A 21,195-nucleotide genomic window follows, 5' to 3' on the forward strand; every position below is an offset into this window, starting at 1 on the left:
TTGGTGCCCCACAACGATTTTGGGACCCCGCCATGCAATCGGGACCCCACTCGTGCATGAAAACAAGCAAGCAAACACACACAAAATCAGAGGCAATTAATCACACGAAAACATGACATTTTTATTAAAAATTCTACTTTATAAATTACCGCAGCTTTAAAGTGGAGCAAAACAAGAGTTAAAAGTAAACTCCTTTCATCACAGTGCATTAACGTTCTCAGACCCAACATGTAAATGAAAACGTATTGAAAATGATAATTTCCTTAAAATTGCCCCACTGTGTCACCAGTGCCCTGCCATCCTTCATCCCGTTTCTTCATCCCGTCGCCCCCCCCCACCCCCACCCCCACCCCCACCCCCACCCCTGAAGAATACTTTTTGAAACCCCACCAGCACGGTGCACCAACAGCACTCCCACTCAACCTCCCTGCCTGCTGAGAGCACTTGAAAGCAATTTTCTTTTAATCAAGTTCACCATAAAAGGCCCTCTGATGCCAACCTCAGCAGCAACACAGTTGTTTTTTTTTATTTTTCTTCTGCTCCGTCTCTCTATAATATATTGATTTTTCATGAGCGGGACAAACTCGTGTTTACTGACTTGAATTTTTTTGGAATTGATTGCTCTTTCAGGACAAGTATGGGTAGGTTTGCCCAAGAGGGACCCATTTTTCAAGGCCACAAATGGACAAGCCGCAGGTCTCTGCAAGTTTATTCTTCAAAACGGTGCAGTAAATAAATGATTTGTATGATCTTTGCCCAAAACTGACATCTAATTAAGCATCTCAAGCAATATCGCTTGACAGTTGCTCACCATCTCCCACCTCTAATTGTCATTTTCAAGGATTTGGCCCTCATTTTCAATGACTTGTTTAGGCTGGGCATCCACCCCTCCATCTTTCTGCTGCATTATATTAGCAGAGGACGTGTTTTATAAGTCACTGACCTTGGGAACGATGCTCAAAAGAGGATGTGGGCGTTATCGCTGCTGCATGGCTAATTGGAGGAGTGTCCAAACAAGAGCACCTTGTTCGATTCGGTAGAAGTGCCAGAGCAGACGCGGCTGCGGTGGCCCGAATGTGTTGATTTTTGTGATGAAGAATGAAGATTCACCGATGCGCGACGAATTGAAATAAGTCATTCTGACTTTAAAAATGATCATCTTTAAAAACCAGGCTGCCATATGCCATGTTTTAAACTAAATCTAATTAAATTGGTCATAAGCAGTTCAACAGTGATGTTTGATAATCCCATAACTGTTAACGTATTGCTAATTGTGGAACATTTTAGCATAAAATCTGTTGTTAACTGTTCTTGTGGCGCTGATTTGTTTGTATTTATTTTGTCCAGCTCTCGGTCAAGACGACACGACACGCCGTGACGACCGTATCGGACCAAAGGTGAGTTTCAATCTTCTTGCTGTCACGAGATCCTTGAAATGATGGACGGTAATCCCGAGTGTAGAACAGACGGCGCGGGGATGAACCCTGACAAAAAAAAGTCTGTTTTTGATATTTTATTACCGATGGTCTCGGCTCAGAACTGTGCGATTGATGGACTTCAGAAAAGTGTAATGAAATGTCAGAAAGCTGTAATCCTGCCAGGGTCGAGTCCGGGCTCCACAGCAAAGCGAGAGGCATACAAATGAAAGGCCTCGTCCACCCAGATGTGGGAGGTTTTTCCAATCTGCATGCACGTGAAAAACGGCTAAAACTCATTTTCAAAGAAGCCTGGTCAATGAAAACGAACATTTTTCTGGACTGATGAGGTGGAATTATTGCTGAATGTTGCACCAGAATTTAAAGTTGCTCAAACCGGAGTCTGAAACCCACCAAGTGTAAAGCTAACTGCTAGCTGAGCAGAGCTATCATGTAACAATAAGGCTGAACAATGTCACAAACGTAAAATGCAACATAAAAATATTCTTGTATGTGCAGAATTTTTGATCAAACTTCCTATAATTAAATTGAACTTGTCCATTTGCAAACTGGGAAAATGTCATTTGAGCCATTTTAGGCTCAAAAATACGATCCAGATACCCCTCATGCAATACAGAAACAACCCGACACCCTTAAAAGCACAGATTTAAACTCTGATATTCATAGTCTCTGCTATGACAGCATGAAAACAGCTGCAATCTGAATTCAGGGCCCAGATATCAGCTCCCTCTATGAATTTTAACCAGACGAGACAAATATTCCGCTTCCTTCTCTCGGTCCCCTGCTGCTTCATGGACTCCCCACTCCAAAAGTGAAGAACCCTGTAGTGTCTAGGCTGGTTTGAAGCTGGGTTTTTTTTGGGATTTTGGGAGTGATTTTTGGTAAACAAAAGAAGGATTTCTCTGAGGCAGAGGAAAACATTTCGTTTCTTGTAAACCCTGACAGGTCCAAACTGCAGCAATCCTGTAGAAATGAATATCTATAATGGAAGCTAGGCTTCAAAAGAGACTAATAACGTAGCTAATGCGTACACTTCTCTCGGGCCACCGTGGCTAAAACCCAGGATGATTACATTCCCCATCTGTGTAGAACATCCTGTTGTAATGTTGATATCCTCAGCTCAAAGCGTCTGCGTTAATGAGGTGACTCCTGCGTGCAGCGGCCGCGATGGCTACGTGCAGCTAATGTGTGCTATGCGTGCTACGTCTGCAGCTGTGAGGCACGATCCAGAGGTCTGCAGAGAGTTCTGCACAGTGAAGAGACGCCAGCCGTGCCATAATTATCAAGCAGATCTGCCTCGCAGAACGTGAGACGAGATCTGGCGTTCTGTCGCAGGTTTAATGACGGCGCCCTCACTCCGCTCGGGTTGCGCGGTATCGGCGCTGACCCTCATGGGCTGAGCTCCGGCGGCTCCTTCCGTGTCTGTGTTAATGAGATGACTCCGGTCTGTCGGCAGGTCATGGTGATATTTACGGAGTCCGTCGTAGCCGCACAGCTCCACGCCTCCCTGTGGCGCTCCCTCACCTCATTTGCATAACTTTCACACTTCCTTCACAGCTCTTCCTCTTTAAGCGCTCTCGCCGTGCTCCTACATGATCGACAGGCTCCTTCACACTTCTCTTCAGTTTGCGTCGCACATGTTAATTAAAGCCTCTAATTAGGTTCCCCCGCTAAAAGGCCACATTAAATCAGGGTTGGAATGGCAAATGATTCCTGGCATTAGCATAATTGTGTTTTTGAAGTGTAAAGATTCGGGCATCAGGGAGGCAAGCGCACGGTTTTATTTCACTCATTTGTTGTATTTGGCGCTCTGGCCCAAGGGGCCACTGAGGGTTGGCTGTGTGGGCTGAAATGCCCCAGGACCCTCCAGGGTCTGCACACTAATGAGCCCTGCTCTCCTCTGATGGAGCAGATACAGGAAAAACAAACCTGTGTTAGGATCCCCTCAGGTGGTCCCGCGAGCTGGCAGAGTGGAACAGGACACTGCTAGAGTGAGATTTTGTGTGTGTATAGTTAAAACTCGTTTTAAAATATTACCATTAGAAGCCGATGTGATGACCTGGAGAACCATTAGCACAAATAAGACTCTGATAAAGTTAATAAAAGTGATTAAAAAGAAGAAAGGTGAAGGGAAAAATCAGCCACAGTCCCGTCATTACACCCCGAACACCGGACCCTTCTGATCCCTCTTGCAGGAGGTGAAACCCTTCCATAGACACGGGAACACTGACTCTGACCGGGTGACATGGCTCCTTGGATGACTGGGACTGGTTGCTTGACCCTCTGACAGTTACAGGCTTGAATCCCCCCTCCCCCAGTTTTAAAGCGAAGTTTCGAGCCACCTTGCTGAAGGGTTGCGTATTTTCAGGTGCTCAGGACAGATCCAAACAGTCCTTAATTTCAACCTTTTCCACCTCCGTTAGGCTCCTTCTTCAGATTCAGTCTGTCGCGCTACACTTGCTCTTCTTGTTTTACTGGACTTGGATCTATTTTCTTTCTCTGAACCACACCAGGCTTCACTTAAATGCTTTTCCCCAACGCAGCACACTATCCATACCAACATACCAGGATACCAACTGTGGTCAAGTCTGGGAACTGGACTTTGAGGTATACATGGCGGAGTCTCTTCTCTAGTCTAAACTACAATTCCAAGTTTAATGCATTTAAATCAGCCCGATTACCCCACCCCCACCCCCGTCTCTCAGGTAAAAACATTATTTTTCTGCATCAACTCTCTTGTTAGCGTTGGTGCACACGGCGACGGCGTCCTCCATTACCATCTGTGAACCTGGCTTTATTGGTGATTAGCGATGTGCACATCTGCTCGTGTCGGACGTGTCGGAACGGCACCCCAGGGTAGACATGATGTACCTTTGCCAGACTTACCCCTGGGTAAACGCGCTCGCCCGCCACTGTAGCTAAATTATTCAGGGTCAGCCAAAGGCGCCACGGCGCGATGCCGACGGTTTGAGGCCCATGTGACAGCCGAGAATGTTGCCGTGTGAGTTATTATTGAAGTGGCCTGATATACCACAGTGCAGCATATTCCTTTTCCCAGCTTCCGGCTTGCTCCAGGCAGCAAAACCCATTAAAATGCGCTGGAAAGAGGCAGCAGAGTGGGGAGGAAGAGGACAGCGGAATTATCACCTCTTCTTCAGCACGACTTTTAATTCCATTAATTCCAATTAAATCACTTTTGTGTCAGAAGCCGAATCATTTCCGCTTTTAAAGGAACGCCGTCTGTTACATAAGGCGTTCCAGGAGCACTGACTGCCCCCCCGCCGCCGCCGGGGCTGTCCGACGTGCAGGATCATTCCGAATAGGAAATGTGGAGCCGGAATTATAAATGGCAGCAAATTCAAACCACAATTTCGGCACAATAAAAGAGCGCGCATCAGTCAGCAGGTGGTCGGATGCGACTGGTACCAGTACTACAGAATATTCCAACAATATTCCGAACTGAGCGACAACCCCCCCCCCCCCCTCTAATTCTGCAGTTTCCTCCGTAATTATGCAAATCCGGGACTGTCAGGCAGGTTGTGCAGCACTTATTAATTTAGCCTGAACATCAACAACCACGCGTGTGATAATCAGAACTAAAATACGTCCTTAGATTTCCACTAGCGGATGTTTTCATTTTCATCACTCACTCACGGTCGTTAATTCGTGTGACACAATGCATCTTGAATAACGATGGCGCGTTGGCATCGCTGTGAGGACGGAGTTGAGCTTCGGTTAACGTGATGCTCTGCTTTAGCGCAGTAACATGAGGGAACCCCAATGGCGAGGCCAAAGCCTCTCTGTTGCCCCCTAGTGACAGGCTGTGGTAAATGAGTGGTGTGGTCATCATTTATTTCCTGTCTGACACTCAAATGATTGTTGTTAAATAACTGACTAAAACATTCACTACCTTCACTAACATGCTAACATCAGATTACCAGAATGTATACCTGACTGGACAGACTGTTTAAGCCACCGTTAAGATCAAAACGATCGAGTCTGACCTGCTGATGAAGCTGAACATTAGAACATAGACCTGCTGGCGCTGCGTTCTGATGTGCACAGAAGGACAACTAGCAATTAATGCAGGGCGATAAACCCGTCACATCACGTGCATTCCTGCATTACAACACTGAATTTTAAATGAGGCTCAGTGTGTGTGTGTGTGTGTGTGTGCCTGTAATTGTTATGTAGTGCGGACCGGGATGCTCTTTTCACTTGCACAGTGAGGACATATTGAAGTGAGGACATGTGGACTGGTCACAACTTCAAAGGACTGCGATTAAGACTTGGTTCTGACGTGTTTAGACCAAACCATTGAAACCGTTAGAATGTGACTCCGTCGTCTACCCAAAACTGAAGATAGGCTGGTCCAAAACAAGCAGGAACACTCAAAACCCGTATCTGAATCCACCAAGGTTCAAAGAATTATTCCACAAGCAAAGCATTTAGGTTCACTTATTTTTACAAGACAACACATAAACTAGTATTTCCAGGGAAAACGTTGAAAGATCGGAGGGGCTGAATATGACAGGTAAACGCGCACTCACACACACAGAGGCAGAGATGTCCGTGTACTCGTGCCCTCCTGAACAGATGACTTTCTCTCAGTGATAACGTGAAGCCTCTATCTGAAGCGGGCGCGTTGACGTCTATTAGGTCTATAAATCATGTTAGGTGAGGGGAGGGTTGGCTGGCAGTGGGGAAGTGGGGTGCAGCGAGAACTCAGGGTCGTAAATCTCATTACCTGAGACTGCTGCCGACCCCCCCCCCCCCCCCCCCCCCACCTAAACCCCGCTGCCGCCTCACCCCACCCTCAATCTCTCCCATTATCAGCTGACCTTGACCGCCAACGTCGACACTTTTACTCCATCATGGCTCGTGTGTGTGTGTGTGGTGTGTGTGTGTGTGTGTGTGTGTGGTGTGTGTGTGTGTGTGTGTGTGTGTGTGTGTGTGTGTGTGTATCAGAGCAGCTTTCATATATAGAATGTTTCCAATTAACTATTTTGCTTGGGTTTTAGTTGTGCTATTTAATATGTATCTTAGCCATCAGTGAATCAATCGAGCGTTATCTCCTATGATAGCTACCAGCAGTAAAGAATAGGTTTGAATAAATGAACAAAGAGCACCTTTAGCATGTTGTTGTTTTGTGCAGCTTTCAAATTAAGCAGCTGCGCAGCCGCAGTTAGCAACAAACTCCATATTATGGGAGTCTGTACAATTTTGTCCGCTGCCCCCTTAAAGATCACAAAAATAAAAATATAAAACTACAGAAGCATTGATTCTTGATTGTTCGCGTTTATGCTAGCATCTGTGCTGTTTTAAACCTCTTATACCCCAGTTTTCCTCATACTGATATTGATATCTAGATTAAATCGTACACAAAACTGTCTTAAATGATTGCGTTGCTTAGCAGTTAGCAGGAACGAGGAGGAATAAAACGCTGAAGAAGCAGTGGGATTTCTCCCACGTGCCTCCCTCCGTGCTAACGCTCCAAACAAAATGGCATCCAGCTCTCGCACGATGCCCGAACGACGCTGCCGTTCCAGTGAGGACTGAAGCCATAGAACCTCCTGCTCGCTACCAGTCCAGCCAACGGGGGCAGGAACGTTGGGGGCGATATTTGTGTCTGTTTACTGATGCTCGTGTGAAAAAAACAAACAAAAACAACAAGATGATGACAGACAGATGGCCTCCCAATAGATGCAGCACCAATATTTGCACTGGTCCTGCTGTACGTGTGGAAAAGATGGCTGAGTGGATTTTATTTCCGGACATAAACACGCAAACATGCTGTCAGTTGTTTACACCTGTCTGGGTGAATTCTGAGAATTCGCCCAATGAGCTCCGGTGCTAAGCACGGCCGAGCGGATATCGACAGGCTGTGGTTTTTTTTTTGTATGCTCAAGTTTATTCCGGTCTCGCTTGCTGCTTTTTTTAATGCAAAGACAGTCGGGTTAAACAGGATACACAAACATCAGTGGAATATGTCTCCAAACACTCGCCAGGAAACGCGTTCGTAGCGCGTATCCCGAGAATAAAAGTCGATTTTTGACAGCGACGCGACAGCGGCAGGAACATTAAATTGTATTTGTAAAGTAATTACAGCCAGGTTTCAAAATTAAATGCCTCATGCTGACAGCAAAAATAATAAACCTCGTCAAAATGTTTTGGTTTTTTTTCCTGGAAAATGATACCAGGCTTTGCCGAAACTGTGATATTACCCTACTAGCTGGTGTCATCTTTGCTTGTAGCGATGATTTCGCTCACAAGAGCCTTTCTCCATACTTGTAAACTTCTTCAGTTCATAGTGGAAACGTACCTTCATTTCACCTCTTCTGCTGCTGGCGGAGGTGAAATGCATTGTGGGATGTGTCCGATGAGCACTTACACTTCCAGGAAATGGCATCCCGGCATGTTTGCATATTAAGACTTTGGCAGCGATTAATCATGATTCATTTATAATGATTAATAATGATTCACCGTTGGGAGAGGACACGACTACCGGCAGGATTTAGCTTCTGAAATCATTTATCATCTCCATCTTGTTTAACCTCATCGATGGAAGTCATTGATAAACAGGCTAAGAAGCACTAAAACAAAGTTTAAAGAGAAATTAATCGGAATGTTGTTGAACTAAAGTCCAAACGGGGAGCGTGAACATGTGAATTTACTAGTAAGGAGAGCGCCTATAACTTTCATCTCAGTGGAGGAAACGCCGTTTTTTGTTGTTGTTGTTTTGCCCACCCGTGGCATTATTATTGGTGGGGAAAAAAACCTCATTGTACTTCGCTTGACAAAAGAAAAATAACGTTCTCCTGAGCTCGGTGCAGCGTACAAATGTCTGGAGGTTAGAAAAGTAATCAACATTCAGCCAAAAAGGGGGGAACAAAAGCAACACTTAAAGGCGACGCCGAGGCCGACGTTGAGGCCGCCGCCTCGCCCCAGCTTGTTTATCCTTCCTGCCTCTCACATCTGCGCTGATCTTAAAATACATATTTTAATGCTGCATCTTTCGGCAGCGGGAAAAAAAAAAAGTACAACGGCGTCTCTTAAAACATACGGAAGCTTCGTTTGGGTCCCTCTGTTGCCAGCGAGAGCTCAAAATGGCTGCCGAAAGACGGCAAACTGGAGCTGAACCAAGCTCAGCAGACGGTGGACAGGCCCTCGGTTGGATGGCTGGTTTTGAAGGCAGCAGCTTGTTAGGGTGGAAATGGATTAGCGAACGGCACAATGGGAGTCTTAGGCGTGTCTGCGGCGCCCTGTTAAAGCCCTGCCTACTTTGCCCGGGCTCATTTATGCCCAGCGGTGCATGCGGCCGCCAGCTCCTGCACGCGGCTTTTCTAATTGCGGCGGCTTCTCCTGCGCTGGCGGCGACGGCTGCGGCGCGGCATCCATCAAAGGCGGGAATTAACCTGCAGCACGGCGCGGTTGTTCAGTTCTGTCACATGCAGCCGCTTGTGGAATTAATTCTCCGCGCCGTGAAACCGTCTCCCTCCGTGTTTGGCGGTGTGATGGAGGAGTTGGAAACGGCGAGCGGGGCGGCGTCTGGGCTGGACTGGAGGTCCTGCGGGGCAGGAGTGTTATTGCAGAAATTAATATGAAGCAATGCGACGTCTTCGGACGGTGCGAGTCAACAACGCAAGATTAATCCAATGCTGTTGTAAACATAACTAGCTTACAAGCGCACGGCACATAACGGTTTTATTAGCCTACAAGACAAAGTTGTGGGGTTTTCCAGTAAAGACCACTGCCTCCGTCCCAGTTTTCCCACTTTATTGGTTCTTTGGAGAGACATCGGGCTCCGCCTCGCCGGTTCACCATCCCTCAGACGCACGTTAGCCTTTTATAGGCTACATCTATTTATCTGCAGAATCTCATTTTCTGGGGATGGAGCGGAAGCACATGTGGCGTTGATTCTCAGGAAGTTGTTTTTATGTCGTTTTCTGAGGCGCCGATGGGAAAACATTAGGGCTGCCCAAGCCAGCTCGCCAGCGCCGGCGAGTTGCTCATGGTTAATCGGCTACTTCACATTCCTGGACAGTGTCACAGCACTGACATTTAGAGGCAAATGTGAATTATAATAGAATCCATCCATCATTAGCTATCGACCCGACTTGTAACTGATGTGTTGATCGGATCTAAAATAATTGAAATTCCTCCAGTTAACCGGACATCCTTGGTCTTGCTGGTGTGTAGTTCGAGTACAACAAGAAAACATTGTAATTTTCAGCCCCTGCAGGAGGAAGTTTGTAGAGAAAATATGAATTAATATGGCACATTGTTGAATTCCGATTGAATTCCAAGAGTCGCGAAACTCGCCTTGCTTCAGAAATACATAGAATAAAACCCATCTTACCCTTAAATCACCGGGTTTTGTGCGCTAAAATCGGCAAACGTTAAATTTGCGTGGTGGTCACGGCTTTTAGTTCGACACAAATGAGGATTGACGGGACCGTAATGCCCTCTGCGGCGAATAAATGGATAATCGAGAAGCCTGTTGTGACACCCCCTCCCCCACCGCCGCCACCCCCTCGCGTCGCCATCTGAGCGCGCCGCTGTCAGAGCCAGAGATTGATTTTGTTTTTGCGTGTGCGAGTGACGGAAAGATGAATTTCTCCTCTGACATTCAGTCACGCTATTTGCATATTCATTCTGTTCCTTCGCGACAGCGCCGGCGGTCTACGGGCGGCCGTAGAGGGGAGGGCCGCTACACGTTGTAGAGGGGAGGGGCTTTGGGAGGCGCGGCTAACGATGTATTTCTTTGTTGTTTTAATATGCGAATTCTTTAAAGCAGGAGAAACACAACGTTTTCGACAACCGTGCAGCATAATCTCATCTTCAGGAGGATTCCACTAAAAAAAAAATAAAACGGCGTCCGGGTCCCTCGGCAACAGATCGACTCCTGAAAATACCCTTAGCGGAAGGTTTCTTGGCTCCAGGAGCAATAATGTCAAATCACTCCTCCCTCGACAGGCCAGAGCGGGATAAAATAAGTAGCATCTGTCGGAGTTCGGCACCAGAAATAAGACGCAACAAGGTCATGATTCATCCATCCACCAGTGTGCTCCCACTAATCCCAGTCATTACATGGTCTCAGTATCCATGAGGACCCCCCCCCCCCCCGCCTTCCTCCTCACACCTTTAAAGATGAAGAGCTTTGACCTTCAGAGGGGCAGAGATGATACTTGTTAGCATGCGCCGCTATCGATTCCACAAAGGTCCTTTATTAGTTATTCACAGATTGAATATGGATTTTTTTCCGTGCAGTCAAATACGCCAAGAAGCGGCCGCGGCGTCGTATCGTTAGCGGTGGGTTAAAACCAGAAGCGGCCAGTCGAGCGGCGGCTTTACTTCTCTGTAGTGGAGAACGATGGAGAAGCGTAATGAAATAAAAGGTGGAGGGGTGGTGTGTCTGGGGTGGGGGGGAGGGAGGAAGGGGGGTTCACGTCTGTCTGCGACGCACTTATCAGGTGGGGATTTTCTGGACATGTCAGGAAGCCTTCAAGGCTCTGGCAGAGAAGGGGGGGGACGCTGCGGTGGTGACAGGGCTATCTGCCGCTGACAGCCTGGAGCCCTATAACCGGATGGCTGGTAGAGATATGGTGCCCCCCCCCCCCCTCCCCCCTACACACACACAAATACAATCAGACAGCCACACGACCAAACGCTGGCATTCACTCTGCATTTACAAAATTCCCTTTCGCCTGACCGCTGGGTCCGTACACACGCCACCTCCACCCTCCGCCCCCCCACCCCCCCACTTCGTCTGCCGGCGAGGCTTCCCATTAGCCGCTGTGCAGCGTGCTGGGTGAGGAGCGCCGGGGCGAGAGACATCAATTTGCTTCCTCTAATGCGCTCGCTGCCCCCACAAGACATATTGATTATTTCTTCCCCGCAAAGCGACAAATAGCAATTTTGGGGGCATAATGGAGATAGATGGTTGGTTTATAAGAAGCCCCCAAAGAAAAGTTGTAAGGGAATGGCGGCGGGGGGGCTCTCCCTCCTCCCACTGCCCATTTGTCCCCCTCCATCTCTGTCTCCTTTAAGTTTCTGTCACCTCCACCTTCTCCGTGTCAGACTCGAGGATGCAGTTAAAAACAAAATGAAGAACGAAAGCCCAGCAAATAGAGGAGTGACGAGCGAGGGCGTGCACGTGCGCGCGGTGGGGAGGCACGGCGAGGCTGCGGGCGCGCAGATGCGAAGGCGCACCGCTGATCCGCATTCATTACGCGCCTCCTCTTCGCCGCGTTACCTTAATGGCGGCGCTGCAGAGAGCAGCTGCTGCCGCAGTGGCGCTCGGCCTCGCCCTCCGTCTGTCACCGCCTCCTCCTGCGACCTGCTTGTTGGCATCTGCCCGACTGGTCCCAGCTGAACACGGCTGATCACACTTCCTTGGTATTGATACTCATTACTCTTTCCGTCAATTCCGATTGATGACAATCTCGAAGCTAACTTCTGTTAGCGACGTTTGCTTTCCTCGTATGTTGATCCCAAATCACGGTAGGACCAGCATCACCTAAGAGCACGGGGGGGGGGGTAAAGGGACCGCTAGCTTGTTCATGTCACCAGGAGCACATTAGCGAGCTTGCAGTTGCCACGACAGAGGCACTAAAGTTTGTGATAACGAGCGATACATTTATCACGTGATGCTACGTGTGACGCTGGTCGTTGCCAGCTACAGGAGCCGGCGTTGACTGTTGGAGGGGGGTAAACGAGGTGGAGCTCATTAACTGTTGCTCAGAAGAATCGGCTGCAGACAACTGTTGACTGGTCTGAGTTCGCCTGGGGGCACTCTAGAACCATGCTGGTCGACATAGCTGGAAAGTTAGCAAAGAAATGGTAGCGAGAGGTCATTTCCGACTCGTTATTGCTAATGCGGCGCTTCCTCAGTGTTTCTAGTTTTATTTTCCCACAACTTTGTTGTTATGATTTATCCTGACGGCGTTAATGTTTTCAGCGGAAAAAGCCCCCGAGCGCGACCTGTTTCACAGTCGACCTAAACAGCCCGAGATAATAGGCTGACAGACACGACGGGAGTGTTTGGAGTCAGATACTCAAAGGTGGTTTAAACCCGGAAAGAGTGTTTCTGTGAAGAGAAAGCCTATTTTGATGCTAACCAGCTGCAGAGAAAGGTAATCGATACCTGGGTTTGTTTTCGAGATATGCCTGGATAAACACAACATTTACTGTAGAAATTAGACTCTGAAGGAGAAACAAAATCCTTTTTTTGAGAATCGGCCTTTTAAAGCCGACACCAGGTCTTCAGGGTTGTTCATAATGAGCTTTTTTTTATTTTTTTAAAAACAAAATCAGCCTTCTTTCCTCAGCTTTATTTAGCTACTTTAAGTCAGAATAGGCAGTTTCCTTGGACACGTTAACATTGTCAGGAAGTCAGGAACTAGTTCCAAGAATGTGGAGTTGTTTGACAGGCAGATGCTTATTTTAAAAATGCTAAAAGCAACAGTGTTGCTGGAGAAGAAGAACAAAGGAAATGACATTATTGGCGTCCAAACCTCAATTATCGACATTATTTGCCAACATAAGCGTTCTGCGCTCTCTCAGCTGCAGCCTAAAATACTGCATCGGAGGTTTGATGCCAGAGTTTTCTGTTCTGCCTCCTTTTATTGCGGTCCAGTTGAATATTTCATGCTAACCGCTGTCGTCGTTCAGGCCGCCGAAAAGCCTCGTTGCTCGCAAATCAAGCAGAAGCTCAATTATTAACCACTGTTGACTGTCACAGCACAGTCAGATCTTTGCTTGCCTTCTGCATTTTTGCAGTTTGTAAGGAATTTGTGACACTGCAGTGCCTCATAAGCTCTGTTCGGAACTTTAGCGAGCACAGAAATGCAGCTTAAAAGTGTAACAGTCCTATCCTTTTTCAAATAAGGGAGCTCAGGTCTGTCCCCCCCACACACACACACACACACAAATGCGAACAGAGTGAGCATGACGTTTTGTTGTTCCGCCACTATAATGGATCGCAACTTTAATTGCACGCAACAAGCCTGCAGCGGCCCATTAGCCACGATAAATTATATCAGGAGCAAGTTTGGTAAATGGAGGGAAAAAGTGCGCGCGTCCACTAGCTGGAATCGCCAATTGCGCTTGCTAAGCGTACCGCCGCGCTAGCATGTAAACTGACACCTTTGATGAGATGGAAATTTCTAGAACCCTGAGAACGAAAATTCGGCATCCTAAAGACGTCTCCCCATAGAGCTGAATGACAGGAAGCAGCCCGGCGAGAGAAAAGTGACACCGGGACGCGCAAACGGGCTTATTATCTGCCGCGCTGTCGAGGCGGCGCTAGCCAAGCTGTCGGCAATCGCAACAGACACGTTCTGTACAACAGCGTTATTGCCGGATCGGCCCCTGATAAGAGTAACGATGCAACCAGACAGGTGAGATGGAAGGGGGAGGGAAGCCAGGCGCGGCGAGACAAATGGGTGGGAGGGGGGAGAGGGTATTGGAGGGGGGAGGCAGGGATGGAGTGATGAAGGGATGAGGGTGCTGCTATTATCCAGCATCGATTTACTCCAGTCAGGGATGGCTGGACGTGTAATGAAGTGTGGGATCTGGGGGTGTCCACGTGCGCTCGGCTGGGCCTTATAGTGCTTTGTGCGTGTGTGTGTTGCTCTGAAGTTAAATCCCCACAGTTGCATCACATTACACACCTTATATTTATGTATTCATAATAGGGAAAATGAAAGTATGAACTTCAAAGCTCTGTTTTAAATTCTGATCAAACGCCTCGCCATCATCAGGCTATTATCCCCCCCGAAATCCTCATTTTATAGTCTGAATAAATCATTATATCTGCCTGCTGAATTCTATTAGCATTTAGCGCTTCAAAGTCACGGAAGGAGTCGGCAAAGTTCAGATAGAAGTGAAGGATCGGTTCATTAGATGATGAACCATTAGGCAAAAAAGGCTAAATTAGCGTTTGCATTGGTGTCGGAGTCCGAAATTCATCTTCAGTCTTTGCGTTTCAGATTAAATTCAAGGCCCGATTAGCCAGAAGCTCAAGGTTCTTTAGAGATAAAAGCCGAGCTGAGGTTGGATGTAGGATGATCATGAGTGAGCCAGGTAAAGTCATTTTAAAGAAACGGAGCTGAAATGTTGCTCCCGATAAATTAACAAATTAACAAATTTTGAGGCAAATGGTTTCATCAAATCTTTCCGACAAAACTCTCGATTAAACCTGCCCCCCCCCAATCCTCGCTTTGTTTTAGTTTTTCTTCTTCCTTTGCTCAATGTCGTCCACCCCCTCGTGCATTGAGGAAAGGATGGAAAAGAAGAAAATAAAACGCTTCCCAGGCGAGGTGCTGTTTGTGAGTGTTCAGACTTTTGGGGGGAAAAACAAAATCCACTAGAGGAGCAGAGCTGTTTTTTTCCCCTCCTTCGTTCCGCCCCCCCCCCCCCCCCCCCCCTTCCAACCTCCTGTGCTTCCTCTCCCGGTCTAATCCGCCGCTCGACACGCTCCCTCTTTGTTCCGCGACCCTGACGAGCCGTCTCGTCCCCCTGCTTCCAGGACGGCCCCGGCGTGCTCCAGATAATGGAATGAATGTCGCAATGCTAAAGCCCCCCCGAGGTTGCTGGGAGAAAACACAGGAGTGAGTTGGGTGGGGCGATAACGCTCTATTCTCCCGCGGATCCGTCGGAGGAGCGGGGATTATGGGTTTAGGGGCCGATTTGCAGCCCCTTCCTGCATGCGGGGCTGTTTACACTGGAGGGGGGGCCACCGGAGGGATGTTCGCACATCTGTCTGGAACAAAGGTCTTCATTAGTTTTTTAGCATCATGCCGCAGCATCTCAGCGGACGGCTAATTTAAAGTAGCGCTAACTACGCTACGATGATTAGATTCGGTGCCGCAGCTGTAATTTTCTTTGTTCAGCCACTCGAAAAAGGCTTCAAAAGGATGAGACTCGGATTGTTCGGTCATTTTCATCGCTTTTATGACTGAAAACAACCAAAATCCCAGGCGCTGCTTCCACGAAAATGGTTTCAGGTTAAAAACAGTGAAGTTCAAAGTCAATCTGGTTCCAGACTGTTGTGGAAACTGTTGCTCTTCTTTTTGCGTGTGTAGCATGCAGAACACCGCCAACTAGTGGCCTGGCTTGGGAACTACATCATGTGTTGTTCATAGCCTGTAAATGGCGCTGTTTTTTAGAATGTTTGTCTGAACACATTCTGATTTTAACGGTGAAACTCACCATTTCCACAACGTCCTTGTGTCAAATATGCATCAATATACATCCGAAAACTGTGGTGACATGAGTAAAACTTTGCTAAATACCACGATTCTACTATCGTATCTATAATGGAGGATTCAACCTGATTGCATTATTTTTGGATGTTAGAGCTGTAAATGGAATCTTTATGAAGTTAACTATTAGGTGAGTCTCTGCAACTCAAAGCCTTTGTTGCCTCCACAATTTTGATAAAAGATTCCAACGCCGTTCCCTCCAATTACCTCGACACTCCTTCATCCTGATGGACACCTGGTGCTTTTATGCCGTCCCCACGGTGACGTTATGCCTAAAGGAAGGAGATTTTTTGAGGATATCTGTCCTGGGAACAGGGAGTACAGAGAGTTTGGCAATAATTACACATTTTTCTGATATTTAAGCAGGTTCAGACATGGGATCTCTCCGCCAGGACCGTTTTCGATGGGTTTTCTATATGGGTGGGTCCGATCGCATCAGACTTGTGAGAGGTTCCGATTCCAGGTGAGGGTGTCGTTCAAGATGAAACCTTCGAGCATTCATCTCTTAAACCTGCCAGATATCCTCACTGCCTCTGATGACTGAACAATCTCCACGCTGACCTTGACCGAAGAAAAAAGATCGAAGAAAACCTCCCGGTCTAAAAATAGAGAAGGTGGCAATTAGGTGCCAATCCAATCATCCCTCTGGTAAACGAGCCCTGAAGATTCCGCCCTCATATCGCTGTTTTTCTCTCTCTCTTCGCCACTTCCTCACCGCGGCTGGCTATCGGCTTAATTACGCCCCCGCCGTCCCCAGATAAGAGAGCGATAGCCTTATCGCCACGGCTCATTTCCAAATCCATGAAATTAATAAAGTCTGTCTCTCCGTCTCAGTTCTGGAACCTAACTTGTACGAGGTGGCGCGCCCAAGAATTCCGCCGGGTGTCTTTTATTGCGTCTCTGAGGCCCGGCGCCGAGCTGTTGGGCTTAAACCGCCAAATTAAAACTAATCATTCACCGCGCACGTGAGGAATGCGCGGCCATAGACGAGGTGAAAAGGAGGTGTTTTGGGGGGGCTCTTGCAGGCTAGAGTCAATCAAATATGATTCCACATTGGATTCTGTCATTTACTGCAACCTGTCACCAGAGGGTGACAGAGGTGCTTGTGTATAGTTCTTTTTTACCTGCGAGGGTAAAAGTTTTAGCTCGTTTCAGGTAAATTATTCACCTTGATGAGAATTCTGTCTCCAGCCTCATCCGTCATCGCTTCCTGCAGCCAGATTGTTGCAGTTAGCTGCTTAATTTTTCTTAAACGGCCCCCTGGGAAACGACGGCGATTAAATTAAATCGCGCGGTTTTGTTTCCTGCTGAGCTGGGCGATACACGCATTCATTAACGTCTGCGTGTATTGGATCGATTAGCAGCAACACACCGGAATATTAGCGCTTATATAGCGCGGAAAAGTCCAGTGATGGCTTTTCAGATGGGGGAGCTGGATCTGGTTTCCACTTCAGTCGCTCCAGTTTGGCCGCTGTAATCAGCGGGGAGACAGCTGGTTCCACCTGCTCGGCCCCCTGAGGATCGGGCCGCGCTTCACCGCCCAAATTCGCTCTCCACGCCGCAGTCCAGCGTGACTGGCAGAGGTCTTACACACGGATTTCAGGAGGAGAAGGAAGGTTTGGTGGAGGAGTGGGGTGGGGGCGGGGTGGGGGGTGTCACAGCGTCGACGTTGGCAGCGGAACGAGACGAGCTCCCACCAGGTTTGGGCCTGTCATTTATTTCTAAACGCCGGCAGATGGTGGGCTTGGCGCTCGCGCAGTCCCCTCAGTCTCCCAAGGTGTGCTTCCGTGATGGATGCGGCGAGCGGAGCGCTGCAGAGGAGGCCGAGGCACATCTGCGCGAGCCGATAACAGCGGCGGGGGGGGGGGTGCAGCAAGCACGTCTGGGCTGTTAGTCAGAGCCGACGTGCGGGCGAGCATATTACTCATTCCCTCGCACCTTTCGGTGCTTGTTTTCTTCTCACTTTCGCAGGTTTGCCGTTATCAGGCGGACACATTTCAAAGGGGGGGCAACATTTGAGGACACAGCTTCGCCTCTTTATTAAGAAAAGAATAGACGGCGGTTAATCCTGGCGGAGGTCTTCTGAGTGCAGAGCAGACACTCCAGAGCTGAGTACCGCTAGGATTGGCTACTTCTGTAGCAATGAGGTTTTGTTTTTTCGTGTTTGGTTTACAGGGCGTAGCATTAAAATGCTGGCGTGCTGATATTAAAATGCATTAGCGCATGTTGAAGTGCCAAATCGGCTGGCCGCAGCGGCGAGCAGCCCTCAGCGGCTCTGATGGCGTGAAAATGGGGCGCCCTTTGGCTTAATGGAACAGAAAATAATTTTTAAAAATCCTCCTTTTTCTGGAGGAAATGGATACAAGTACCGAGCGCACGAACAGAGTTTTGCAGGTTTTACACCGGTGGTTCGTGTAAATGCGCCTAACGCCCTTCCATCATTTCCCACACACACACACACACACGCGCCAAATGACAGTCGATCCAAACACACATTAGAGTGAGCAATTACCACCTAACACCCCTGCAAAGGTCACGTCAGCTTCATCGGTCTAATCGCCCAACGCCATCGCTTCCCGTGATTTAGGGTTGCAGTAAATGCGTCATAACCCACCCAACCGAATCCCCGGGCCATAAACGTAACCACGGCAACAGGGCCATCAGGCTGCCCTCCAAAGATGCGTCTCGGGGATCCTCCGCGGGGTGACGAGTCAGGCGTAAAGAGTCGATTTAGCCGCGGCGTCGGGGAGGAAATAAGAGGCAGCGGATGCTTGGCGGGTGATTGGCTCCACAATAACAGAACACCCCCTCTGGCAGCGGAAGAACGCTATTCTGATGCCATTACAAACAGAGGGCCATTAGGCATCAGGCACCGGGGCTTTGTGAGGCGCGTCCCTCAACCCTGGAGGCTGGTTTAAGATGCACCATCAACTTTTACCTCCCTCCAACACAGAAACACTGATGGCGTTTAGCCCGCCCTCCCTCCTCTGATGGTGGATGCAGAACCTTTGGATTCACCCTGGAACATTTCACTCACAAAATGGTTTACCGTAATTTCCGGACTATAGAGCGCACCTGATTATAAGCCGCACAATCTAATTTTAGAAAGAAAATCAATTTTGTACTTATACAAGCCGCGCCGGATTATAAACCGCAGGTATCCCACGTAGTAATATGAAAAATTAGATCGAAAACATTCAGTACCGGTAGATGTTTTTATATTACCGTAAGAGACGAGTCACTGACGAGTGACAAACACAGGTAAGAAACAACAGCCACTCTTTTCACTTGTATGTTTTTACAGAGACCGTATATCCAAATTTTATTACATCAGGATTTTTTAACTTCTTTTTAACTTCTTTAACTTCTCGCCATTGATTACCGTAATGCCAAGATTACGCAGCTTGATTTCCTTCTCCAACCGCCAGAGTGATCACTTTTAACTTAAAAGTCGCATCATATGCTTTTCTTCTAGTATTTTCCACGTTGATGAGGGTGAGTAAAAATGACTGATTCACAATAGTTGTGATAGCGCGCCACGAAAAAAAACATAAATAAGCCGCACCGTAGAATAAGCCGCAGTGTTTAAAGTGTAGGGAAAAAGTAGCGGCTTATAGTCCGGAAATTACGGTATATGCTTTAATGGTCCCAGCCAGAGTCCATATGGGGACAAACCAGTACACAGAGAGCATAGTTGATCTGAAATTATTAGCAAAAAAAGTTAAATTACAAGGTTTCTTTTGTTTATTGAAATTGTTCAACTCCCGGTTGAACATCTGGAACCCGGAACCTTCCCCGATGGGTCTAAATAAGTCGAAGGAAAAATGTTTATGTACCTTGATGGTCCCATCCATAAGTCAATTAAGGACAAACTGGGACACAGGGAGCATCAGTTGGATGGAAAACAATTTTTTTTCCAACATTAGAGAACATTAAAAAATCTTAAATGTCCGATGCGGTTATCAGAATTAAGAAAAAAAGAACAGCGAGAGAGAAGCCATTACGCCGTTCACACGCTGGTAACCACGAGCAAATCAATATATGTTTTCAACGTCTTCAACTTTCAGCTCCATTTGCTGCTCTCTGCTTTCAGCCACTTTCTGTCTTCTCAGGTCGCTCACGTCTACGTCCCCCCCCCGTCCCCCCCCCCAACCGTTAGCTAAAAAGCCACGCACCAGCGGTCAAGCACCTTGATTTGGATGAAAGCTTCCATCAAATAGTGCATGTTATGGAAAATTAGCTTCCCATCGCGGCGCGACTTCAGCCGCTCCCTCCGCCGTCCATGTGTTGGCGCGTGGAACCCTTGGAGAGCTTTCTTTTTTTTTAAAATAACAATGTTTGAATTTTTTTTTTTTTTCACTTTCACAGTCCCACTGCCACCCCCAGTGACTGGCATCTCATTAGGAGAGCAGGGCGCCGCTCTTGTGCGCTCGCCACCAGACAGGTCGCGCTGCGGGCTGCATGCTAATTGCAGAGGCGTCGCCGGCGCTAGACGACCTTGCGCGGCTAGAAAGGGAGGCAAAAGCGATTTTGTTTAGCGTCTGGTGGGCAGGGGGCTCCCTCGCCCACAACCCTGTCTGACCTCAGCAGAGCCGGGAAGCGAAAAAATCTCGTTAAAGAAGCAAGCCGGCGCGTAAAACACCGCGGGTCGTGAGCACTGATCACGCTGTGTTATACAACGGCGTGTAATGAATATAGCGCCTTGCTGAGTGACGTTAATTTGCCGCTTATCGTAACGTTAGCGCCATTTCAAAGCTTCCCCTCGCTCTCCCGCTTGACAACTCATTAGATCCGACGTGCCACGTAAAAAACAAAAAAAAAAAGCATCTTGACAGCAAGCTAGCACATCCAGGCAGTGCTACACACAATTTATAGTCCTGACATCAATTTGCCGCGAGTCTCGGCTGGGTTTGGAGGCGAGATCGCCCTCTTTTTCCCTCCTCGTACCTCCCTCGGACCGCGTGGTCTGTTTCAAAGGCCGATTTGTGATTTCATCGCAACCTCCGCAGCCCAACAACGTCTCCCTCATGGCGCCGCTCCCGCCTGACGGCTTTCCTCGAGCGGCTCAACAGAAAAGTCCTCAGATTAAATTCCGATCAATGAGAAAACAGGAAAGGGGAGACGGCGGTCAGCGGCGTGGAAAGGTCGAATAGAAGCTGAGAGATACGGCGGCCTGCAGGTGGGGGTGGGGGTGGGGTGCTCCGACTTAACTCTGCGAAAGGATATTAAAATAGGGACATGCTGAGGCAGAGACCCTGGCGGTCTGTCTGTTTTAGCGCCATTAGTTCCTCCCTGCCACTCATTGATAAAGAGGCGCCGCCATCAGCCGGCGCAGCCGTCTCCTTCAGCGCTCATTAAAACGTCGTCACATTGAAAGAGAGGAAGAAAAAAAAAACACCCGGCCTTTGCTGATGAGCGTTTTATTGCCTTCATGAAAGCGTTCTCACTTCAGGAGTCAACGGGAGAGAAAGCCCTCCACGCGTAATGAAAGC

The 21,195-nt window shown here is 48.1% G+C and overlaps 1 long non-coding RNA gene across 1 annotated transcript in view; it reads left to right on the forward strand.

Annotated features, from left to right (window-relative positions):
• Positions 1 to 21,195, forward strand: part of LOC130519439 (uncharacterized) — a 36,601-nt gene that overhangs the window by 11,460 nt on the left and 3,946 nt on the right. Inside the window, exons 4-5 of the long non-coding RNA XR_008948316.1 lie at positions 631 to 696; positions 1,348 to 1,397. This is a non-coding gene — a long non-coding RNA (uncharacterized LOC130519439). The remainder of the gene's footprint in view (positions 1 to 630; positions 697 to 1,347; positions 1,398 to 21,195) is intronic.

The sequence above is a fragment of the Takifugu flavidus genome, chromosome 22, assembly GCF_003711565.1.
Source record: "Takifugu flavidus isolate HTHZ2018 chromosome 22, ASM371156v2, whole genome shotgun sequence".
Lineage (NCBI taxonomy): Eukaryota > Metazoa > Chordata > Actinopteri > Tetraodontiformes > Tetraodontidae > Takifugu > Takifugu flavidus.